General features: G+C 42.1%; 2 long non-coding RNA genes across 2 annotated transcripts in view; both read right to left on the bottom strand.

Annotated features, from left to right (window-relative positions):
- Nucleotides 1-25,984, bottom strand: part of LOC144301076 (uncharacterized) — a 145,861-nt gene extending 119,877 nt beyond the window's left edge. Inside the window, exon 1 of the long non-coding RNA XR_013367807.1 lies at nt 24,976-25,984. This is a non-coding gene — a long non-coding RNA (uncharacterized LOC144301076). The remainder of the gene's footprint in view (nt 1-24,975) is intronic.
- On the bottom strand, nt 815-14,976 carry LOC144301075 (uncharacterized). The gene is made up of 2 exons (XR_013367806.1): nt 14,693-14,976; nt 815-1,811 (listed from the first exon to the last, which is right to left on the bottom strand). It is a non-coding gene; the product is annotated as an uncharacterized LOC144301075 (long non-coding RNA).
- Nucleotides 25,985-26,316: the final 332 nt, after the last annotated feature.

The following is a 26,316-nucleotide window of genomic DNA, read 5'->3' as shown; positions in this document are numbered from 1 at the left end:
ATTTATCCTTGTTGCTCTGTGTATTTCTATAATCTATTGATTCTACTTGCTGCAGAATGCTCCATGGTTTTGCTCTCTTCATTGGGTGCTCACAACATGCAGCGCTTTAGGGGCATTATCTCATTTGATTTTACCTACAACCCAGGAGCAGAGCACTGTAATTTTGGCAGTGATCCCAAATTGAGGGGAACGAGTCAGGATAACACCAGGGGATTCAACAGAGTGATATACTGATGTGCCAATAGCCAGGCAGGATTTGCTCAGCATACTCCAGGGCAGCTGTCCTGGTGACTGCTTCCTCCTCCACTTCTTGCAGGTCTTTAAATACTGCTGATTTCAGCTCAACGGTAGTCCTTTCTTCCCTCTGGCGGTCATGTTCCTCTGGATCAAACAGCAAACGATTCTTTGGAATCACTTAGCACCCAAAGACAAGAGAGCTACAAGGCGCTGGGCATCTATGTACGTGTTCTTGGAAGAGACATGTTATGGAAGGCCGTGGGTGGGCTTCAGTGCCTCTTGAACATTCTGTGCTTGGCCCAGGCCCAAGTTTCATGGTTCCAACAGGACACTGGGGGAACTCTGAGCTTCAGAGAAGGATCCACATCTTTAGTGGCCCAGGTAGGATGGAGAGATGCTGGGATTGTCAGAAAGTGCTGCTCCACCAAACCCAACCAGAGACTGGAAGCTCTGACTGCGGATCACAGGTTGTGCAAACATTGAATCCTCTTCAGGCAGAATATAAGCCTCTGCGTGGATATGCTAAAGTGCTGGACTTTGTGTCTCTATTCCTCTAGGAATCTGATAGAAAAAAATGTGCTTTTGTTCTTTTTAAAACTTTTTGTCAAGTTACACTCAACACCACATCCAGTGAAACTTCCAAATCATACTCCATGAAAATGCTCCAAAACCCAATATAGTGAGGTGGTTTTTTGTTTTTTGTTTTTGTTTTTGTTTTTGTTTTTTGCCATGTGTGATTAGAGAGTTTGCTTCAATGCTGACAGTCTTTAGAGAAGTATTTGATTATGTTTTCTCAGATCTTGTATTTTGTTTCTCAAGCCTCCATTTCTGTCTGTTCATTTTGGAAGTAGTACATTTAAGATTTTCAACAATTGAGTATCTTTGGAATATTCTCTGGTTCCCTTCTTATTCTTACAAAAATATATTCAGTATAGTTGATAGTGTTTCTTTCAAATTGTTCATTTTTCTAACTCAGGATTTAGAACCACATGTCTAATTTTTCTTGACCAGTCTCCATTTCTTGTCATCAAGCTTCTGGTCTCCTATTACCTTTTAGGTCTAATTGGCTATTCTAATAAAGAGCTTCTAACAGATTTTTTTTCTAGTATGTCTTATCTTTTGACTGCATGCTAGTAGCAGACTGTTAGCTGTTTTGATCTTTTATAATATTCTACACTGCATGCTTACTACTCCTCTTTTGCTGAAAGTGGTGCCCACATACAGCGCAGTAAAATGATGTAGTACCCAACCAACATGGACATAGCAAAAATTTGAAGGAAAGAGACACCTCTGGACCTGAGCAATGGTCACTGGACCCAGTCTCCAAAAAGCCCTGAGTTGAAACAGATCTAGTTGTATGCATGAAGCAGGAAGGATGGAAGAGACGTGACTGCTGAAGCTTGATCTACATTGAGGTAGAGATGGCTTCCTGTCGCAAGTAGCCTCTCAACTGCCAGCTGATGGAGAAACTCTAGGTCTGCTCTTCTGGTTCACCAGGGCAGCTTTACCACATCCACTCGTTGGCATTGCAGTTTGACCCCTTCAGGGACCCACAGTTGTCAGATATTACTTCTCTGCAGAACAATTACACCAACATAGAAACAAGCTCCTAGGAAAGAGCTGTCACCATCACCTACTCAGAGACTGTTCACTGGAAGGACCCATGAGCCACTCAGTTCGTTCTGAGTTTTTATGAGAAGGCCTCTGACTGCAGGGCCCCCTGGATGTTTCCATCTTTGCCAGGCCTACTTTTCTCTTTCTCTTTCTTAGAATCAGAGTTTGGAGCACACAGCATAGTGAAAAGTCATCCTATCCTTACAAGGCAAGACAGAGAGGCCTTTCCTAGCAGGAGGGAGAGAGCAGATGGAAAGTTCATCTTCTTCCTGCGGCAGATAGACTCTCTGACACCTGGAGGGATTTGACATTCCTCCTAGCAACCAGCTTAACAGGAAAGGCATACATACGTCCCTCCCCCCCTCCTCACCTCGCTTCCTTCTCTCCCTGTTTCTGGGCTCTGTACCTTCAGAACCTATTTTAATTATGCTATGATTTCTGCCTCCCCTCTTCTCTGTTGGAAATGAAACGACCTGGAAACCACTTACCTTTTACTGAATGAAGTAAAAGAGCTAAAAACTGCCCATAAAAATGAAAGCATAAATGAGGTACGATACTAATAGTAATGAAAAGATACTGAATTAAAAACTGACAGAGAGAAAAAAAGGGAAAAAGAGAGGCAAGAGAGAAACAAAACAATAACCTAGATGACCTATTTTTAGAAAAGCAACATCAGAGAAAATAAATATTATTTATATTCGTGTAGATTTCTATGGAATCAAATTTGTAGAGAGATCTTTTCTGATTCTTTCTGAATAATCAGAGCTGTACATACAATTAAGAGGACATTCAGGACAGCCCGGGTGGCTCAGCGGTTTAGCGCCACCTTCGGCCCAAGGCGTGATCTTGGAGACCTGGGATTGAGTCCCACATCGGGCTCCCTGCATGGAGCCTGCTTCTCCCTCTGCCTGTGTCTCTGCCTCTCTGTCTCTGTGTGTCTCTCATGAATAAATAAAATCTTTTTTTTTTTAAAAAAAGAGGACATTCAAAGAAGTGTAACACCATGGCAGGTGCTGAACCCACCTGCAGAGGGTTGCCCATCTCCTCCAAACTATGAAGAGTTTTTGGTTCAACTTTAATATAATCAAGACAGAATGATCAGAGAGAAAGAGCAAGCAGGCAGTTCACTGGCGGAACATGTGTGAGTTCTTACCATTCACTCTCTAAAATCACAACTGTCTTAGATAAAAAAGAACAAAACCACTCTGTTAAAGAGAAGCTTGGTGCTATAGAGAGTTTAAAATGTACTCCAGAACTGTCTCCACCATTCTAAATCCTTCCCAGTGTTGTACAGCAAAGGATCCCAATCCTAAGAAACATTAAATCAAATTTCTGTAATGGAAAATATAAAATATGAAAATGTATTATGAAGCGACAGTAATTAAATCAGAACTGGTTGCAGGAATACATGAACGGACCAATGAGGCAGACATCAAGTCCAGGGATAGATTCAAATGCATAAACTAATCTAATGTAAAATAAAGGTAACATGGCAAACCAGTGGGGAAAAATTGTTCATGTGATAATTGGTATTGAGATAATTGGCTGGTCACTGGGAAATAAATAAGCTTATTCCCTACTTCAGTTCTTATACTAAGTAAATTAGAGATGGATATAAGATTTCTGTGTATGCTAAATATATTGAAAAAAGTTTTCAGAATATCTGCTGGAACCGATCATGCCACTAATCAAATAAAGATGCAGAAATGTAAAACAGACCTACTAAAAACAAAACAAAACAGAAAACCAGACCTACTTTTCCAAAGCATATTTATTTTTAAGAGAATTTTATTTTTAAGGAATTCTGCATGTATTCTCTGAAGGAGCATTACTATGGGACGTGGCTTATCAAATGATGAACTCAACCTCAGATTCAATATAGGAGCCTTTCATGTTTAAAAAATAAGTCAGCTAGTCCTTTTGGCCTCATGAAAACTAAACCCTACCCAAAGCATCAGGAAAGGGTAGTTCTTTGCATAGGGGGTCACAGTTAAGGTTGAGCCAATTATGACATCCATTAACACAAGGTAACATTAGTAGAGTACACATGCTTGGAGACTTTATGATTTAACCCGTTTACTGAACCAACAGATATGGTTTATACTGGGAATTTTGATTTTGATCAAGATGAACTATTTTATTCAACAGGCTTATTCAACACCAGTCACATGTGTAACATCTGTACTTCCGTGTTTCAGATATTGCTAATTAGGGTTATCTGGCTAACTAAGTCAGCGGACCATGTGACACTTGATTTCAGGGTTATGAGTTCAAGCCCCACGTTGGGTGCACAGATGGCTTAAAAAATAAAATCTTTTAAAAATTATTAATAATAGTTTGATAATGATATCTTAGATATGACACCCAAAGGCCAGGCAACAAAAGAAAAAAGACTTCATGAGAATTTAAAAGTTTTGTACATCAACAGATAAAAAAGTCGACCCACAGAGTGAGAGAAAATATTTGCAAATCATGTATCTAATAAGGGATTAACAACCAGAATATAGAGAGAACTCCTAAAAGTCAGCAACAAAAAAACAAAGAACCCAATTCAAAGATGAGTAAAGGAGTGAAAAGACATTTCTCCAAAGAAGACACATAAATGGCCAGTTAGCACAGGAAAAGATGCTCCACATGACTCATCATTGGGGAAAAGCAAATCAAACTACAATGAGGTACCATCTCATACCCATTAGGATGGATACCATAAGAAAAAGGAAAAAAAAATAAATAAAAACAAAATAATAAGTGTTGGTAGGAATATGGAGAAGCTGGATCTCTTGTTCACTGTTGGTGAGAATGTAAAACAGTAGACCTGCTGTGCAAAACAGTATGGTAGATCCCTCCAAAATTGAAAATAGAACAATCATATGCATCTGCACACCTACTTTCACAGCAGCATTATTCACAAGAGCTAAAACATGGGAGTCATCCAAGGGTCAATCAAAAGATAAGTAGGTGAACAAAGTGATTGTACATATGATGGAATATTATTCAACCATAGAAAGTAAGAAAACGCTGACATTTGCTATCACATGACTGAAGCTGAGGACAAAAACCACTCACAAAAGGCAAATTCTATATGATTCTACTTACTTGAGGAATTTAGCATAGTCAAAATCAGAGATAGAAGGTAGAATGGTGGTTGCCAGGGGTAGAGGAGGAGAGGGAAGAATAGGGAGTTCTTATTTATCAGGTACAGAGTTTCAGTTTTACAGATTGAAAGCATTCTAGAGATGGGTGGTGGTGATGATTGCACAACAAGATGAACGTACTAGTGACCACTGAACTGTATACACTTGAAAGTGGTTAAGTACATTTTATGCAATGTCTATTTTACCACAATAAAAATATTGGAGAAAATTACTAATAAGAAAAATATCAACAGTCCACAATCAATCATCCCACTTACCTGAGGGAAGATTAACATGGTTAAGGACTCCAAGTGGTCTGATGAAATATATATAAAAGGACAGAATAAAGGGGATAAAGACTAAATAAATGAGGACATTGAGGCCCAGGCAAGATGAAGGCTAGGAAATGAATAAAACAAACGATAAGACTAATACAAAAAACCCCCCCACAAATTAATAGTTGGCATTTGCTGAGCTCTTAGGAAGCACCTGGCCTGAGTACTTTACTCATTCACTCATTTATTTATTTATTTTTTTTAAAATTTTTATTTATTTATGATAGTCACAGAGAGAGAGAGAGAGAGGCAGAGGGAGAAGCAGGCTCCATGCACCGGGAGCCTGACGTGGGATTTGATCCCGGGTCTCCAGGATCGCGCCCTGGGCCAAAGGCAGGCGCCAAACCGCTGCGCCACCCAGGGATCCCTCATTCACTCATTTAATCTCCCAAGCAAACTCTGAGGTAAGCAGTATTTTTTTTTTTTTTTTGAGGAGTACTAATTAATTCAGTAGACTAAGCAGAGAATACTACCTGCAGAGAGGGAAGAGCAAGTATAAAAGCAGAAAAAAAAATAGTAGAATGTGACCGTACAGAAGAGCTGGATATTGTTCCCTGTTCTGTTTTTGGCACAGTATGAAGGAAGACTTCAAGTTGCACTTATTTCTATTTTGTCTTAACTTTCTCTCTTTTTTACTACTATCTATCATCTATCTATTAGCTTGTTTGCCCAATCCCAGGATACATGTATAGTGATGTCAGAATGTTAACCTGTACTCTCATGGGAAATGACTTTATTAACTATAGTCCAGTGCTTCTATAAAGTTTCTGTCCTGTGGTCCTTAGTATTGTAGTCTTTACTCATTATCTAAGGCACATAGGCAAATTTTCCCCAACTCCCTTTAATGAAATTGTGTCATATATCTGTAACACCGATTTTTTTTTAATTTTCAAAAATAAATTTGTACACCACTACCCCCACCCCCAGATCCTTTTATCATCCCATTTTACAGATGAGGAACAGACCCAGAGAGGCTGAGCAACTGGCCCAACTTCATAGCTAACATGGTGGAGGTGGGATTGAACCAAAGCATTGATCTAGAGTCTACATTCTCAGTCGCTGCATTAAGCACATTAAGTGAATACATGTGCTATCAACATGGACAGAGGCAGGCCACAAATCTGACTCTGTCTTCTAATAGCCAAAGAGAAAGTGTGATCAGAACTTACTTTAAGGGATGCCTCTGTGGCTCAATGGATGAGTGTCTGCCTTTGGCTTAGGTCGTGATCCCTGGGTCCTGGGATCCAGTCCCTCATTGGGCTCCTCACCGGGAGCCTGCTTCTCCCTCTGCCTATGTCTCTGCCTCTCTCTCTGTGTCTCTCATGAATAAATAAATAAAATCTTAAAAAAAAAAAAAAAAGAGAACTTACTTTAAAAAGAAATTCCCAAAGCAGAGAAATAGGGTGTCCTAATGAACATACTCTGCTCACATATATAATAAAACTTGACTCATTTTCCAGGTAGCCCAAGCATTTAATCTCTAATGTCTTACAGAATAAAAATAGCTAGAGTTAAGGTGTGGTTTCTAGTTACTGCAGTTAGGACTGAGTTTCTTTGCTTTTTTTAAAGCAGATTTTCTTTTTTAGAACAGTTTTAGATCTACAGAAAAATTGAGAAAACAGTACAGAGAGGTACAAAGAGTTCCCATATACCCCACACCAATGTCCGCCCTCATTAGCTTCTTACATCAGCGTGGTACATTTGTTATAATTAATGAATCAATACTGATACATTATTATTAACTGAAGCACATCCCTTCCTCAGATATTCTTTGTTTTTAACCAAAGAATATCTGATATTTTCTACTCCAGGAAGCCACAGGACACCACATTATCTTTGATTTTCATGTCCCGTTGGCTCCTCTTGGCTAGGACTGGGTTTTAATCTGCCCTATGCAGAGTCTGAGGACGTTAGCATTTTCCTTGAAGCATTACAGCTCAATATTTTCAAGCGCTTATACAAACAGCCTAATGTTATGATGGCTCATAACAGTGTTTCAAGGTAGTAAACATCTCTGTTTTCTGTGCCAACTGAAAAAACTGCTGCTTGCTCTCTTGCCAGATGACTAATTGGGTACACAGGAGCATTCTTCCAGGTAAAGCATATTTCATGGGCTTTCTTAAGCTGCAGCCTCATATGCAATAATTGTCCAATTACGAGACTTCTGTTCACAGTCCAGCCACTCTGTTTTCACTAACTATATCTCCAACTTTGAAAAGGATGGCTCCAATCACTCAGAAAATTTAACATGACTATTAAGTTTTTTCACCATCAATTTCCCCTCCATCAAGTCTTTCCTCTTTGCCTATAAACATGCCCAGGATCCTCCCAGACTTTAAAAAGTAAAGAAAACAGTTCCTTGCAGACCAGTTACGTCTGATTCCCTTATTCCGTGACTGCTGGAATTCTCAAAAGGCCTGGCCTCTGTCATCATTTCTACTTCTTCCTCATCCTTTGGTTCCTTAATTCAGAATCATCAGGGCCCTTTCATCACTATTTAAAACTTCTCTCTAAGGATGACCAAGTCCAGTGACCTCTTTTCAGTTCTACTTATGCTCTTGGAATATTTGACTGTGTTGGTGATTCCCTCCTTTAAAGCGCCTCCCAGGCTGCCCGGGTGGCTCAGTTCATTAAGCATCGGACTCCTGATTTCAGCTCAAGTCATGATCTGAGGGTCATGAGATGAAGCCTCGAGTGGGCTCTGAGCTCAGCGCATGGTGGGGAGGGGAGTCTGCTTGAGGGTCTCTCTCTCTCCCTCTGCCCCTCCCCCCACTTACACGTGTACATGCTCGCTCTCTCTCTCAAATAAATAAATGAAACCTTAAAAAAATAATAAAGTGCCTCTCACCTGGCTTTTATGATATAAAATGACTCACTCTCCTTCTCCCTCTTCCCCTTCCACTCATGCTCTCTCTCTGAAATGCATAAATCTTATATATATATATATATATATATATATATATATATACACACACACACACAAAACATACTGTCTTAGTACAATCTAAGAAGGTAAAAAAAGGTAAGTAATAATCCTTCTTCCCTTGGTAGTTAGTTCACTTTCTTTGCACCTTAGTTTTGATGAAGTCACAGGTGACATGAACCATTAACCCTCCTAGTACCCCTGGAGATAGAAGGGCTGCTGTATTCATCGTATATATGGGGAAACTCAGATCATCAATGACTTAAACAGGAGCCACGGCATAGAAATACCACATAAACTGTGAGGTGTTAGTTACAGGATTCTGATTCCTGGCTTGTGGCTCTTCACGTTCTCACTCTCTGCAAATTTATGATCTTTTCTTGTGCCTAGGAAAATCATTTTTGTTCCCCGCCATCCTTAGTATTATAATAGCTGCTTTAAAGCCCCCTCCGTACACTCAGAAACATCAACAGTTAGTATTTGGGGCACTTACTGAGTGTGTATCATTATGTATACACACAGCTCCCACTTTAATACAGAAAATCCACAGTGCCAATATTCTCAGCAGATGCCACCAAGAACCTAGCTGAAGCAGGTGGCACGAATAGCCAAGCACTGTCATGCCAATCTTGAGTCCTCGGGGGATGCAAATGATTCTTTTAATCACTTTTTGCTGGCTTGTCTCTTTTGCTAATGGGGGAGTGGCTACTGCATCCATTTCATATCCATGTAGCGTCGCACTGTTAGCATCACTTGGCTTTTTCCAAGCAGAACTTATAGCTAATGACAAGCTATTGCTGAGAAAATGAATATTTTTTCTGAGTTCAGTTCTGCATGGGAACAGCTGACCAATTTCCATTGCTATAATGTGGCTCTTTTGCTCTTGGTTGATTTTGAGTAATAGCTTCACTTCTGAGGAAAAAAAAGATTCTGTTTGAAGTCCATTCAGAGATTTGGTTCAACAAACTGGACTATAGGTCTCAGGAAAAAAATCTCTTTTGAACCTTCCAATAATAGACTTTCTCTTCTGTTATTTCTGGAACACTTTATCCTTCACAGCCAAGCATGTAGATAGTTTTTGTTGTTCACTGTGTTCTGTGTTTGCCATTCTGACCCACTTTTTCAACTTAAAGAACAAATAGAATAAAATCTCCTTTCTATTTCTAATTAATTGTTTGAATTCCCCTTTCTCTCATCTGTAGGAAGTCCAGTATCTTCTTGAAAACTTCCTTTTCCCAATCTGGGAGATTGATTAGTTGGTTTGTAAAAGGTGTCAATCTTATATCTAAATATCAGGGAGAGAAAGATTGGAACCATTTTCATCCGTATGAATGTCACTTTCAAAAACTGGTCCTGGGCAGATCTGGGGACCTTTGTCCACTCTATAGTGGTACCCTTGCTAGGCCAGCTTCTTGCTCAGGCTGCACGTATGCCCCATTTAACTTACTCACTACAGCAAGTGTGATATCAAAATATTTAAATATTGGTAAAGCATGGGCATCAAGCAATTAGAATGATTTCTAGCTGTTAATATCTGACAGACTTATAAAGAGTACCAGCTGATTGTTGGTCCTGGAAAACACTCCCTTTTAGTTCCTATGCCCCTGGTCAGCCCTTTTCCTGCAAACTACCCACTCTGTGTGGAAGTGGCTGGCACTGTTTACAAATACACCTCCCCTTCCCAAAGTTCTGCATAGCTGGAGGCAACTCTTTACCAGGAGGTAAAATACCCTGTTAGGTAACCTTAACCTAGGATAATAGGTCCCTACTTGCCTGCATTTTTGTAAGCAACAGAACCACCCAGGAAACTCATTAACAAGACAAAAAATTTTTTAAAAGTCTTCTCCAGGGATCCCTGGGTGGCGCAGCGGTTTAGCGCCTGCCTTTGGCCCAGGGCGCGATCCTGGAGACTCCGGATCGAATCCCACATCGGGCTCCCGGTGCATGGAGCCTGCTTCTCCCTCTGCCTGTGTCTCTGCCTCTCTCTCTCTCTCTCTGTCTCTGTGACTATCATAGATAAATAAAAATTAAAAAAAAAAAATTAAAAGTCTTCTCCAAGGAGACTTTCTGTAACTATGTATACAGGATTTCTCTTGGGAGGAAACAAACAAACTAAAGTCATCATATTAGATTTGGTTGACCAAAAAAAAAAAAAAAAGATTTGGTTGACCAAAGAAATTAGCTACATGAAGGCAAGGACTTTGTGTTCCCATTTCACATGGGAGCTTTTCTCTGCTTTTCTGTTCCAAAAGGGTCTAGGAAAATTGTCAGAACTCTTGTTTTTAATTAAGAAAATTAAGATTTAGAGAACTGAAGTGGCTGTCCAGTTTACTCAAATGGTAAACGACAGAACTGTGATTAAGAATCTTCACATCTATGTTGCTCTGACCACCAGACCAAGTGGAATTCTATCGATCTTTCAGGACTCAGCTGAAGACCCACAGCTTTGAAGACAGTATTTTTTCCTTCCACCAATGGACCATTGATCTAGGAAAGTGAGATTAGAATGAGATCATACAAGGCTTGAATGAGAGCCAGAGGAGTTTAAATCTTATTTATCAGGCAGCAAAGACTTTTTTAAAAAGAAAAATGGCACAATCAGAATTGAACTTTTGGAAGATTAATCTGCAAGGTATACTCAAGTGTGATAGAGGAGAATCAGGGACCCAGCAGGAAACCAGGGGGAAAGTCCAGGAGAGAGTATGCAGCATGAGACCAGGACATTGGTAGAAGGCAAAGATGGTCCTAAGGTTTGAGCCTTTAGAAGATAACACTTCTTTTAAAATAGGGGACACGAGTGGGGCTCACCTGGGAGGCTAGGGTGAATTCTACACTAGAAATACAGAGCATGATGCTCTGGTTAGGTGTTCTAAAGGAGATGTCCCATTGATGGTATATACCTTTTAAAATAAGAGGATTGAGATTCCAAGTTTGGTCTTCCTTTAGAATGCAAATCTGGCAGGATATGTCCTAATGGCACATGTACCCTTGTCAGATCTGTCTTGTGGTGGGATCTCCTCATTCATTGAGTAGCAATTCACCACTTTTCAGGAGCTGGGGATTCAAAAAATGGCTGACAGCATTCTGGGTTTCAAAATCATTATAGACTGTCTCCTGGCACAAGGGCAATGACAGAGATCAAACAGGAAGCAATGGAGTCAGAGAGGTGGTGGTGGGACAAGGGTATCCAGAGAGGCTTCCAGCGAGGTTGTACAGGAGGACTCAGAGCTGTGTTGGAGGAGCATTGAGTGAGGGTTTCCCCCAGTAAGGTCATAGCAAGAGCAAAAGCACAGAGGGAAGAGATATGGCCACTTAATTATAAGTGGGCCAATGAGGCTTCAGCACAGGGGATAGGGAGGAGGTGGAAGGGTCATTTTCATGATGAGAAAAAACAAAACAAAACTGCTTCAGTCAGAGTGAGGAAGTGGGAGACCAGGAAGGAGGAGTGGGGATCAAAAATAGAATTTCAATCTTAGAAAATACGAAGTTTTCATGCTTGTAGGAACCATCAGGGACCATTCTGCTCCAACCACCTCAATTTATGGATAAATAAATAAAGCCCAGAAAGCTTCGATGGTTGGCTCAAGGTCACACAGATAAGGGAGGACTTAAGCTCCCAGATCAATGTCCTGGCTCTTGTCTCCTCACTAAAGACTCAGAAAGAGAAAGAGGCATGCTCAAGTCCATAGGCAGTGATGCCAGGGCTTTGGAGTCTTATGACAGCACTCCTTCCCCCACCCCAGAGATCATTGCTATAGACTGTGTCCCTCTAAAATTCACGTTGACACTTAATCCCCAAAGTGATGGTATTTGGAGGTAGGGCACATGGGAGGTGATCAGGACACGAGTGAAGAGCCCTTGTGAATGGGTTAGCACCCTCATACAGCACTCACAGCACTCCCTTGCCTCTCTGCCACATAAAGACACGGGAGAAGACAGTCTTCCATGAATCATGAAGCAGTTTCTCATCAGGCATTGAATTTGCAGGTGCCTTGATCTTTTAGACTTTTTAGCCTCCAGAATGGTGAGGAATAAATTTCTTTTGTTTATAAGCCGTCTAGTCCACGTAGTGTTATAACAGCTGGAACAGACTAACACAATCACAGAGGTGAAGCCGCTGTGAGAAACCATGAAAGCAATGCCGTCATCATGGCTGTGATGTGACTGACAGGAGGCCAAGATCAAAGTGGTGAGAAGAGATGAGTTTGACCCATTTTATGAGCAGGGTGTGGGGACCAGGATAAGCAAGGATGTTGGAAATCCTGTTAGTGCTGCCAGAGGAAAAGGCCATGAACCAGGGTCTAGTGTCATCCAGGAAGATGAGAGAATGTTCCAGAGGCAGAAGAGAGTGGGAAATGGGTGGGACATGATGAGGAGGACTGCCCAAGAGCAGTTGTTATTGCAAAATAGAGGTGGAAGCAGAGCCTGGAAAGGGTAATGGAAAGAGAGCTTCTCTAAGCTCCCTTCTTTCCTACAGGGGTTTTGACAAAGTGGTCATGGACAGGAGTTGGAAATCACAGTGATGGAGAAAGTAGAATTCCTCAGGTATTGGATATAAGATTAGAAGTTCTACCTAGGGTAGTGAGAGGGAAGGTGCTATTGAGCCAAAAGGCGGGAGAATGTGGGTAACAGGGGCAGGAGATGGGGGTTTGAAGGTAGGATGGTGATTTTCTTTCTTTTTTTTTTTAAGATTTTATTTATTTATTCAGGAGAGACACACACAGAGAGACAGAGACACAGACAGAGGGAGAAGCAGGCTCCCCGCAAAGAGCCTGATGCAGGACTTGATCCTAGGACCCAGGGATCACAACCTGAGCAAAGGCAAACACTCAACCACTGAGCCACTCAGGCCCTGCAGGATGATGATTTTCTAATGTAGAGTTGAGGGAGACAGAATTTGGGGAGCCCCTGGATGCCTGTGCTTATGGCCAGTGAGACATGACTAAGCATTTATTATAGGCCAGGCACTGGGCAAAGTACCTGGGATGCCTGTCTGACCACCCTTACCTGATCCCTCTGAGGTAGAGTTGTCCTCATATTATTTTATTTATTTTTTCGTCTTTTCTTTCTTTCTTTCTTTCTTTCTTTCTTTCTTTCTTTCTTTCTTTCTTTCTTTTTCTTTCTTTCTTTCTTTCTTCTTTTTCTTTAAGAGAGAGAACGTGCGCACACATGCATGCCAGCAGGGTGGGGAGCAGAGGGAGAGGGAGAGATAGAATGTTAAGCAGGCTCCATGCCCAGCAAGGAGCCTGACTTGGGGCTCGATCTCATGACCCTGAGATCATGACCTGACCTGAAATCAAGATTCAGACACTCCATGACTGAGCCACCCAGGTGCCCCATCCTCATTCTATTTTTACTTTTTAAAGTTTTTATTCAAATTCCAGTCAGTTAACAATAGTCAGTTGGCCTCATTTTATAGATGAGGAAATTGAGGCACAGAAAGTTAAGAGACATTCCCAATGTCATGTAGCTGATGGATGGCAAAGGCGGAATTTAAGCTCCATTAAGCTCCACTCCTGCTCCAGAGTCCAGGTTTGTAACTACCATGTTTTTAGCCTTACATCCTCCACAAAAGGGGAGCAGCTGCATAAGAGGATCTGGGGTAATGGCACCTTCCAGCCCTGAAGTTATGGTACGGTGTTGTTTCTGTAAAACTCATCCTCGTCTTAGAAGAAGGTATCTTGAAACAGATAATGTGGGCCTGCATCCCATCTCTGCCGCTAGTAGCATAGTGACTTAGGAAAAATTACTTAACCTTACTGAGCCGACCTTTGCTTTTTATAGAGATGTTGTAATGAAAGTAATAATCAAGGTACCAATTTTAGCAGAGTGTCCAGGGTGTTCCTATTAAAACATAAATCATATCCTGTCATTGCTCTGCTCAAAACCATCCAATAGCTTCTGAACTTACGGTAAAAACTGGTCTGTAAGTGGCCTGCAAGACCCTGGACCATCTGGTCTTTGAACTTGCCTGCTGTTCCTGGCTCCCTCCCTTCCTGGCTCATGACAATCAGGTCCCCTGCTGTTCCTTGAAGACACCAGGCACACCTGCGCCCCAGATATCTTCACTCACCCCTTCACTCCCCTAATTCATTGATCAAAACTCTCAGTGAGGGCTTTTCTCTCCCTTATATAAAATTGTCTGTTCTATTCTGCTTCTCTACTGCTCCGCTTGTCTGTTGCTGTGTAACAAATCTCCCCTAAAACTTAGTGGGTTGAAACATCAACAAACATTTTGCTTCTCATGGTCTCGGAGGGTCAGGAATCCTTCAAGGACTCAGCCGGGAGGTTGTGGCTTCTGGATCTCTCCCAACTGGTCAGAGTCAGAAGGTGGTTAGAACTAGACGAATGCAAGTTTCAAGCAGCTGGGGCTGGCCAGGTCTCTCTTTCTCTCTTCATAGTCTCGGGTCCCTGAAGGGGAACTCTGCATGTGGGCTCATTTGACCTACCTCATGGCACCAGGGCCTCAAGGCTGTGGACTAGTTTATATGGTGCCTGAGGTGAGCATTCCAGCTGGTGAGGTGGGAGCTGCGTCTCATACATGCTAGCCTCGGAATTCCCAAGGCACCACTGCCACATGTTCTATTGGTTGATGTCACAAAACTATCCCGTTTCTAGGGAAGGAAACAAAGAACCCATCTCTTAATTGGAGAAGAAGGATTGAGGTCACATTGTAGCAGGAGTCCATGGGGTGGGAGATACCGTTGTTGCCACGTGTGAACAATTCAACCTGCTGTATTTCCTTCACTTCTTCATCTCATGTGCCACTTACCTGACTTCTTTTCTTTTCTTTTCTTTTCTTTTTTTTCTTTTCTTTTCTTTTCTTTTCTTTTCTTCTTTTCTTTTCTTTTCTTTTCTTTTCTTTCTTTTCTTTCTTTCCTTTTCTTTTCTTCTTTTTCTTTCTTTTCTTTTCTTTTCTTTTTTTTCTTTCTTTTCTTTTCTTTTCTTTCTTTTCTTTCTTTTTAAGATTTTATTGGGGAGAGAGAGCGTGCACATGCATGAGCAGGGGGAGGGAGAGGGACAAGTAGACTTTGCGGAACCCCAGTGCAGGGCTGCTTTATCCCATGACCCTGAGATCATAACCTGAGCTGAAACCAAGAGTCAGATGCTTAGCTGATGGAGCCACAGACATTTATTTTCTATGGTGTCTGCCTTCCCTGCACTAGAATGTCAGCCTGGTTTGTTCACTGCTATGTTCCCAGAGCCTAGCACAGAGCCTGGCACACGGTAGTCAATGAGTACTTGTCGAATGAATGAATTATGCCTTTTAATTCTAACTATAGGTCTCGAAATTAGGTATTATTATAACCATTTTACAAATGGGGAAAGTGAGGCTCAGGAAGGTTTGGTAACTCAGGCAAGATCCTCAGCTGCAGAATGGGAGAGCTGGGATTTTGATGCGTGTCTAGCTTTTTCCACTATTCCAGGCTGCTCACCACTCTGCAGTCCCCCTCTGCCCTGGCCCCCAGCCCTGCCCAGAGACACATACTGCCCCTGGCACACCACAGTTCAATTTTTCCCTAGTTGGTTGCACCTAAGCCGAGAACAAAGCAATTACACTTTAAATCCCCTGATGGCAGATATTACTGAGCATGTTCAGAGGTAACCAGCACATTTTGCATTCAGATTTTATTTCTGGTTTGCTGCGAAAAGGCAATTAAATGAAAGGTTACGCAGCTTTTTTAAATGGCCAACTCAAACTTTTGGCTTATTTTTGCCGTGCTGTCTTTATAGGCATTTTACCAATATTTATCACTACCTCCCTCAGGGAGCCCTCAGATCTGTGATATTTGAAATAACAAAGCCTCTCCGTCGTGGGCCCTTTAAAAGGTTTGTGGTAAAACTGCACTATTAACATTCACAGTTCCTCATTTATGAGGCCGGATTGCACGTATTTCCATATTCCTCACTGTTTTTCCAATGAGGATTTCATATAATAGTGTTTGAAGGCTAAAGACTTCAAAGCAAATTCTTTACCATTTTTATCTTGAAAAATATTCAATATTTGTATAATTAAAGTGAAGTCTTCCTAGAGAAAATGACAACTCAAATAATCTTAAATGTACCTCCAAGAAAGAAGCTGTCAAAATGACATTTAGCTGTACGGTCACATTTTCCAAGGCCGTTGCTTCTCCTCCTCATTTCTTGTAATCTTTGAAGGTTATGTCACGGCTGACTTCAGATCACTTTTTAAATTATTACGGTCTCCCTTCCGTGTGAGTTCTGAGGGTGAGGGGCTCTATCTTCCCTTTGCTCCATATTTTGTCTCCTGCATTGCAACCGGCCTTTTAAAACAAAAGCCAAAACAATGAAATCTTCCTTGACCGAGGTTTGCCACTGGTTACTATCCTAGTTCACTCTTCTCTGTACTAACGCTTTTCAGTAACTCTGTGTCCCCTCTGTCTTCATTTTCTCACCTCCTAACTATATGGCAAAGATGTGACAGTGACCTCCAAGCTCGTTAGCAATTAATCTAAGGGAATTTCTTGAGTTCTTTTTTTTAATTGACTAGCCTCCTGTCTGCCTGTCTGATTTTCACTTTCCGCTCCTCACTTGGAGCCCTACTCAGTATTCAGGCGTCGGTTCACCTAGGATGTCTTCAAAGTAGCTCATGAGTTGGTATCATAATTCGTATATCCTTCTACCTGGGGCTGGTGCAGACATTCAGGGAGAAGAGGAAGAAGCTGGAAGCAGGTCAGGCCAGGGCTAGGGAAATGGACCCATCTCTAGGCTGGGAGACCTCGTAGCTTTATGCTTGGTGTTCAAAGGGGTTTGGAGAACTTGTGCTGGACCTGGGTCAAAACTAGTTCTTGGGGTCCAACCCAGTGGTCACTTAGGGATTTCCAGGCAATGCCTCTACTCATTCAATGAGAATTTACCACGTGCCAATTCTGTGTTAGGCATTGTGCTAGGCGCAGGAGATGCTAAGCTAAGTAGACACAGTAGCTTTCCTTAAGTTGCTCACCAGGGAAGCAGAGAGACAGAAAAGTAAACCCACAAGTATGACAAGAATATCTAGAAGAGTATAATTCAACAATAGCGTTCCTATCACTGGTCATGGAAATAAATGTCATTGCCTTTATTTAATCAATTGCTTTTTCGAGAGTTTGATATGGGACATACTAGGTGTTATATTAGAGAAGCATGATATTGATTGCTTTGCACATGAATAAATAAATAAGATGCTTCAGTATTTTTATAAATAGCTGTTAAGAGCCACTAGAAAACCTGGAAACTCTTAAAACTGCTATGCTATTTCCTCTAGAATCTTTAATTTTGCACATTTTATTTATTTATTCATGAGAGACACACACACACACACAGAGAGAGAGAGAGAGAGAGAGGCAGAGACACAGGCAGAGGGAGAAGCAGGCTCCATGCAAGGAGTCCGACGTGGGACTCGATCCCAGGACTCCAGGATCACGCCCTGGGCCAAAGGCGGCCCTAAACAGCTGAGCTACCGGGGCTGCCCAATTTTGCACATTTTTATCCATACAAACACTTGTTTTCTTCATTGCTTATCTGTTTAAACCTCCCATCCCTCCACCATGTCTTATTTAAGTCCCATCCATTAATTCTCCAGTCCCAAATAAAACAAAAATGACAGACTGTCTAACCAAGGAGAGTAGATTTTCGACAGGCAGTACTCACAAGTAGGAGGAAAGAGTCGAGACAGGTATGATAAACGGAATAAGCTACTAATGTTACAGTGTAACAACTTTCAGCCATACATTTCAAAAATTTAAGACTTTAAGAGACACGTCTGCAAAGAAAGAAATAAAAACTTCAACAGACGATTTAGAAAATAACAAGAAGAGTGATTTTTTTTTAATTTACGGGATGTGGTCAAACCTGTGCTCATTGCCAAATTCATCATCATAAAGGCTTTCTGGTATTTAAAGCATAGGTTTTAGGTTTAGTTAGACCAGATCCAAATCCCGATGCTGCCGCTTGCTGAATGACCTTAAACGACCTTGCCTCTCAGCATGTTTCTCCATGGGTAAAGTGGAATACTGATCGCTTATAGTGGGGAATAAACTTACGAAAAATGTCAAGAATAGCATCTGGTATGGAGTAGGGACTTGACAAGTTGTAGCTGCAAGTGACGATTTATTTGAGTTCTGGTTTTGTCCTACAACGATTTAATGAATTTTTAAAAAACTAATCATAGATTTTCTTAGTGATTCAAGAGCTTTGAAATGATCTAAATGTGTCATACCTGTCTTCAGCTAAGAAATTCCTCTTTGTTCACTTACTTTGACTTGCTATGAGTATCTCTGGCCATTTTTGATCAAGCCCTCACAGATTTTATATCATTAACTATGTGGTAAACAAATTATTTGTGGAAATAATAGCCTTGCTGCCTTTGGAGGAACGTCCTCCGTAGAAATAAATACACAACATCAAATTTGATGTGCGACAATTTCAGATGCTTTAAAGGGACTTCGATTTGAGAAGGAAGGGGTCTGTTTGGGTTCTTTAGATTCTGTGAACTAAAACTGCTTTGTTAGTTCTGTTTTTCTGGCTTCTGGGAGAGGAGGAGATGTGAATTCAATTAGCACCTTGGTGTTTTCTTGATCCTTCATTTCAATACGGGAGATGCTTCCTATGCACAGTGGTGTCAGGTTACATCAAAGGACAGGGAAACAGTTTCTTGGTTTTTAATTTTCTACCAAAAAGGAAAGGCACCCACTTTGTTCCGCTCTAATTAGTATGGGAGCAAGTGCATGACTTTGAGGGCAGGCAGATGCTTCAAAGGCGGTGTATCAGAGATCTTTATTAATTTCCGTGCAGGATTTCTGTTTCTTCCACGTTCTAGGCTGACTGGCCCAGGGAGACGCTGAACAACCTGAGCCAGGTGCTGTTCCCCAAGAACAAGTCATGATGGTGAGAAAATGGCTTGTTCACAGTCTCCCACTTCCTTCTCCATCAGAAGCATAACGTTCATTATTTTATTTAGGGATTTTAAAAATTATTTTAAAGTCAGTAACAAGACTAATTATAAAGACATTTGCTGTGAAGGTGCTGGGATTAACACTAGTTTGCCGCCCCTCCCCCCCCTTCTTTTGGAGGAGCCCAGACTGGAATCATGCAGAATGTTCCGCTGCCACCAAGTCCTGCTTTTCTAATGAGGAAACAGAGGCCCACATGGCAAAGTAAGGATTAAACGACTAATAAGGGTTCTGGTCCTTTTATTAAGCACTGAAATCTTGATCCGCTAATAAATTTGCCCAATGAAAGGAGCTTCCCTAAGTAACTGATTCTCACTCATCTTCTTCAAAGGGCCTGTGCATCCTATACACGTGCATTCCGAGGGGACCTTGCCTCCCTTGCTAAGAGACCTAAGCCCAAACTGTTACAAGTGACATTTGAACAGCAATTTTTTTTTTTTTAATTTTTTGGAGTTCAATTTGCCAACATTTAGCATAACACCCAGTGCTCATCCCGCCAAGAGCAGGCTTTTATGCCTGAGCTCCAGCAAGGCTACCCAGATGTGCAATCCATTTAATTCAGTGAGCACTTCGTTCTAGTTAGCTGAGCATCTAACTAACTTTGTAGAAGTTAGTAGAACTAACTAACATCTAAAGAAGAAGTTAGTAGAACATCTAACATCTAACTTTGTAGAAGGCCCTCTCTGTGGAGGCTCATAGATGAGAAAAACACTGAGGTTCTACTATTGCCTATAAAACGTCACTTTGGGAGATTTTTTAAAATACAGGTAAAGCCCCTAAAGGGTCTTCCTTTAGGCTGGAAGTCACACACTCAAATGCCTGCAGAGGCCCAGCTAACAACATAAATGAGTGATTTGGGCTGGATGTAAAACAATTTGGGGTGGTTGGGTGGGGGCTGTGGGCTGTTTCCAGCTGGAGCCCTGCTCCTGTTTTAAAGGGGCAGCTGCTACTCATTTCCGGCCAATTGTGTTCCCATGCAGAAATGCAGGACCGGTTGGGCCAATACTGAAGATTTCTCAGGAAAAGCCAGAAATCTCAATTTTTGGGTAAAATCCCTCAAAAGGACTGTGCAGGCCAAATGCACCCAGCTCAGTTAGCTGTTTCCCACTTAGCCACGTGCGGAGCGATCACAGAGAGCAGGGTGCAATGCCCTTCAACGGAATTCTTTATCATCCCCTGCCCTACCTTTCCCCTTCCTGCCTGACGGTAAGGGTTCTTCTCCCCCAGCCTGCTCTGGCCCAGGCCCCGGTTCAGTGAATGTTCCAGAGGAACACTGAGCTTTGGTTGTGGGCTCAGTATAAACAACCTTGAGCAACACTACTCTGGGGTAAGCACCTGACTGTAGATTTGTAATTTTTTTTAAAAAAGGAAATATTTATGATTTTCTTCTTTCAAGGAAGAGCTGTACTGGTCTGAGAAAGCACTTCGAGGTTGACATGGGTCAGGGCTGTATGAGGATACATAGTAGAGAGCTCCATTCTGAAATGAGTGAAAAAAAGCATCCAATGCCACATGAAAGTCATTGCCAGAACTTAAAACTGGGTTCAAAAATTCTAAAGGCACCAGCGGGCCAGCCATTAAAAGACCTGCATGTGACCCCTCTGTCTTTCTCTCCTTCTCTTAAAGAGGTAATGTGAAAGCAGAACAATAAATGCAGACAGACAGTGTCCACCATATTTAAAACGCCGCTTACTATGCAGGCATCAGGAATTGCAGGTTAAGAGACACCTGGGTGGCTCAGTGGTTGAGTGTCTGCCTTTGGCTCAGGTCATGATCCTGGGGTCCTGGGGTTGAGTCCCACATCAGGTTCCCTACAGGGAGCCTGCTTCTCCCTCTGCCTGTCTCTGCCTCTCCGTGTCTCTCATGAATAAATAAATAAAATCTCTAAAAAAAGTAAAGAAATTGCAGGTTAAGAATGTCAGCTGAGAGGAGTACATTAGGAGTTAATGAGACACGGGTAACAGAAGGAATGAGTGGGAGCAGAGGAGACTTGGAGTCACCCATAAATAGAGCCTGGCGAAAGGAATGAGCAGACCATCAAAGGACATGGCATGGAAGGGCAGTATTATGTGTTTTGGAAGAGATGACTCTGGATTACAAAATAGAAAGGTAAAAGCTAATAGGGGATGATGGACAACAGTGAGATGGGAAGGGATTAGGGGTTATGATATAAATATATGTAACCATATGCAATGTTATGCTGGAAAATGGTTAGCCACTCGTTCTCCTGGGGTGGGGAAAGCCTCGATTTGTAGCATTTGCTTATTATGTGGTATAAATACTCCCACAGTGACTAGTTTCAAGCTATAAATGTGAAGGCACTAAAAGCAGAGCTGGGAAGAGATGTGCACGGTTGGGCCCCCGCAAGGTGGAAGGTAAGGAAGGTGACATAATAAGATCAAAGAAAACTCAAGATCCTGGGGTGCCTTAGCTATGAGGGATGATGAAGTCTAAAGAGTGGCTAGAGTGATGCAGAGGTCATGAAGCTGAAGAGGTGAACACAGAGATTAGAAGGACCCCTCCCCCACCCCATCCAGGAGGGTGACTGTGGAGAAAAGGGTAGAGGGTAGAGTTTATGATCTAGGTCCCGAAGCCATAGAAGGCAGTGTGACATTGTGCTCAAGGTCAGTGGCTGTTAGAGGGAGATGTCACGTGATGCTATGCGACTCATCCATTGCCAGTTATTCAGCATCTTCTATGGGCATGATGCTGTGTGGATTATAAAGATGTATAAGACCATGTGCCTATCCATTTAGTAGGGAGATGAGGCCTGTACACAGGAAATGGTGTCATGTGACTGATATAGGTTACGAACCTATAGATGAAAGATGAGGCTCTTAATATTAATTATAGCCAGCACTTATTTGAGCTCTTACAATGTGCCCAGCATTGTGTTAGGTACTTTACCTGCAATCCTTTTGATCTTCAATACAACCCACTTAACAGATGAGGAAATGGAGTCAGAAATTTTAAACAACTTATTCAAGTTCACACAACTGGCAAGCGGCAGAACCAAGCTTGGAACCCACGCCTTTCTAATGTCAAAAAGCGTGTCCCCCAACCACTGGGCATACCAGCCCCCTCCCCCTTCCAGACTCTGATGGAGATGAAGGGTAGTGTAATGGGAGATTTGGAGTTTCTTTTTAAAAAATTACTCAGCTTGCATATTCCTAAAGAGTCAATTCATGTTAAGAAATAATTTCCCTTGTGCTCGCATGTGACATGTATTTTTAGGATCTGCTGTTAGCAAGTGTATTTTTATGTGATTGAGTGGGAGAGTGGGAAAGTTTTGCAGAGCTGTTTAAACCGGAATGCAGGGGGCACAGCGGAGACTTTAAAATCTCTGTCATCTAACGTCTTGGAAAAACCACAAAGAGACGTGTTCTCAATTTATTATTCAATGTACATCCCCAGATGAATGACTAGTTAAAGGTATTGTTAAAGCATTTTAAATGACCCACTTCCAGCAGTGAACAAAATCACTTACTGTGCCAAGCCAACTGGCGTTTCTGAGATTATAAAACCACAAAGTGAGGAAAACGTTAAAACTGCTAAAGCAAAAATGATACGCAGTAATGGAGAAGGATAAAAACTGAGCTTTATCGTCTGCGTGGGCAGATGGCTGGCCACTAGGTGGGCCTCGGTGTAATGTCCAGGGTAATTGGCTGCTGGGGTTTTTCTGGCGAGGAAGCGTCAGACTTCAGCTTGGTACACAAAATGCTGGCACATTCTTTCCTATCCCTTGCTCTCTGCCTTCTCCTCACAACTAGATCTGACAGTTGATCCAAGGAGGCAATTGAAAACAGAAAGTTACCTTTATCTTAAAACGCTTTTCTGGAAGTAACGACATGAAAAGTAATTAAGGACCGGATTTCCTATCCACCATTCTCTTCTGCATTGTACAATTATCCGCAGATATAAAATTGCCTGCTTTGATAATTATCCCCTCCAAATGAGGGGCAAGTGGCTAATTATGCCCACATGTGGCCGATTGCACTCTCCATTAGCCAATTATGTGCACGATTATTTGTGCACATAAATAATTGTACTCATGGAAAATAGCCGCCCTCCTTTCAAATGCTCCTGCTTTGAGGCGCTGATGGAGTGATTGTCACACTTGGACTCGTTAGGAGTGAAAGAGTATCTGATACCAGGAAACGCACAAGTGACCAGAGCTTGCAGGTGTGCACTGAAGCACATGGCAGAGGAGGCCAAGCGAGCAGGAAGGAGCACGGGAGGCAGTGCAAGCCTGTGGGTCAGGAAGGTGCTTCCGAGGTCGCCTGAGCCACTCATGTGTGGTGACCTTGGGCAAGTCATTAACCTTCTACTGGTTCTGCATACACCATGGGGATGATAATAGTGCCCAAGTCCCAGCTCTAACGTAGGATGGATCTGACAATTCAAAAGGATTTGCAGTCTACTTCGGATAAAAGCGCTGCATAACATGAGGCATTATGATGTGCATCGGCACATTTGCAACTGCCAAAGAAAGGTAATGACCCTCCATAGCAAAGCAGGACCTCTGGTTTGGAGGGAAAGGACTTGATCCCCCGGGGCACTGATGAGATACCAGAGAATGACATGTGGTCAAACAATTCATTCATTCATTCATTCATTCATTCATTCACTTCTTCAAAAAACCAGTCGGCCTTTCACATGGAGTTGTTCTGATGAGTCAACGAGGGGAACTTTTACTTCGAGCCTAGGAGATCCGACCTGGGTTTTCACAGTTTGATTGACAGGTAAACTCAATGCCAGTGAATGTTGTAAGGTAGGGTCATTTTTAACAACCTAAAACCTGTGGCTTTAATGCCAATGCTAACAAGTAGTAGATGTCACGGTGTGGGGGGAAGGCCAAGAGGCGAGACGGTAACTTTGCTACTGCCTGTGCTCCCATGTCCCCTTTCACACACAGTGGAAGGAAGTGTTCTGCCTCAAGGGGGTGAGGAAAAAAATTCACAGAGGCAAAAATGCTAAGTTAGTTTTGAAAGAAGAGTTTTTGCCAGATGGATCGGACATGGGGGGATGTGTTCATATTACAGGAAACTAAGGTATAAAATAGCCTGATCTAGAGTTAAAAATGTGGACTCTGAAACCGGACTCTGCCTGGGTTTGAATCCTGGCTGTGTGTTATTGAGCAAGTTACTTAACTTCTCTGTGTTTCCACTCTTAGGGGTATTATAATAGATTTGTATCATAAAGTTTTGTAAGGGTCAAATTAATAATACATACATAAATAGAAGTATTTAGAACAATGACTAACATAGAGTAAGCACTGCCTGCCATTATTTTATTTTTTTAAGGACTATTTATTTGTTTATTCATGAGAGACACACACACACACACAGAAGCAGAGGCAGAGGCAGAGGCAGAGGCAGAGGGAGAAGCAGTTTCCATGCAGCCCGATGTGGGACCCGATTCCAGGACCCTGGGATCACGACCCGAGCCAAAGGCAGATGCCCAACCGGTGAGCCTCCCAGGCACCCTGTCTGCCATTATTTTAATTACTAAACTAAATATAGACCAAAAAGTCCATCCAAGAAAAGCAATACCAGTGGTTCTCAATCTTCAGTATATCTAAAAATCATGTGTATAACTTATCAAATAAAGCAAATTCCCAGATTCCATCCTCAGAGATTCTCACTCACTAGGTTGGGCTATAGTCCAGAAATCTTCACTTCAAACAGGCATCCCCCAACCCCACCCCATGTGATTCTGCTGCAGGTGATCTGAGAAATGGAATCACACAAAAGTGGCTCTGACCACATCCCATTTCTTACCTGGCGTATCTTACATGAGAGAAGAAGGAGATTCTAAGGCCTTGTGTCGAAGGTCTTTTTCTGGGATTTCTGCTTATAGGTGCCTCTTCGGGAACAGGCAGTGAGAACCTGGAATGACAGTAACAAGTCTCCTCCAAAGCAGCGCTGTGTCTGTGCTGTATGGACAGATGGGCACACCAGCAGCTGCCTTCTCTGACTCTTCTGTATTTTCAGGAGATGGCATTTTTAAAAAATAATATTTTTATGAGATGAATCTCATTTTCTCTAATTCTATAAATAAGGAAACAAAAGCATAAACATCTGCACTTAGGGGAACAAGTGACCAAAGCCAGATGCTCCCAGCTCCAGGGGATTCACAGCAGTGAATGGTGAACTTGCCCACTGTGCAAACTATTGACCTGTGGCTGGATGCTCTGCATTTGCCAAAAAGAACTGGTTCTGCCCACGGTGCATCAATGCTTAAGGTAAGTGGTTCTTCAAAATGCTAGTTTTGAAAGCCTGGCTTCCCTAAATAGGAATATTGTAATGGTAGCAAAAATGAAATCATCTTCTGGATTGAAAAGGGACCCACGACATAATGGTTATCACACATCCCTTTCCCTAGGTGATGAGTGGATGCCTGGCCAGCCTCCAATCCCAGGATCTGAAAGCTGCAGCAACTGTAGAAAAGATACTGGACACTCCTCAGAAATATTTTGTTGGCATAAAAAGAAATATTGATTAATTATAATAAAAATGTCTTACTTAAATGCTACCAAAAAAAAAAAAAGAAAAAGAAATTTGCTTTTCCCATATTGACACAGTGAATCATCACAAAGACAAGTTCCCCTAAATACCAACTTTGTGATATATTCACACAGATCTCATAAACTCTGTCAGGAATAGCAGATAGTACAGGTCATCTACTCCCTGTCTAAAGCCTGAACCCTCTTCGTTACGTCCCCAAGAACAGCCTCTCCCCTCTGTTGGAGGTTAGATTTAGCAGCCAGCTGTCCTGAGCCTTGCTCTAGCTGACAGTTTCATCCATGAGATGAAAGATGTTCCAGATGAGAACACTGGAAGCATGCTGCTCTGGAAAGAGCCAGTCAGGCTGGAGGGAGGGACTAAATCTAACAAGATGATATGCAGTAAGGATGATCTTGAAGCCAAACTTCAGACCAGATGAGTTGAGCACCCCATTCTTGAGAACAGCGGAGATGAGCTTTGGTGTCTGGGCACGTCTTTGTCTGCCAGAGCAGCCTGTTCCATCTGGATGGCTCGAACTGTTGGAAAGTTCCTCTCCACATGGTGCTCATGTACTTTCAATCCATTCTTGCCATGGTCGGGGGGCTTGCTCACCCC

The sequence above is a fragment of the Canis aureus genome, chromosome 29 (genome assembly GCF_053574225.1).
Source record: "Canis aureus isolate CA01 chromosome 29, VMU_Caureus_v.1.0, whole genome shotgun sequence".
Taxonomy (NCBI): Eukaryota; Metazoa; Chordata; class Mammalia; order Carnivora; family Canidae; genus Canis; species Canis aureus.
Note: the sequence above shows the minus strand (reverse complement) of the source record. Positions and strands in the feature narration are given on the sequence as shown.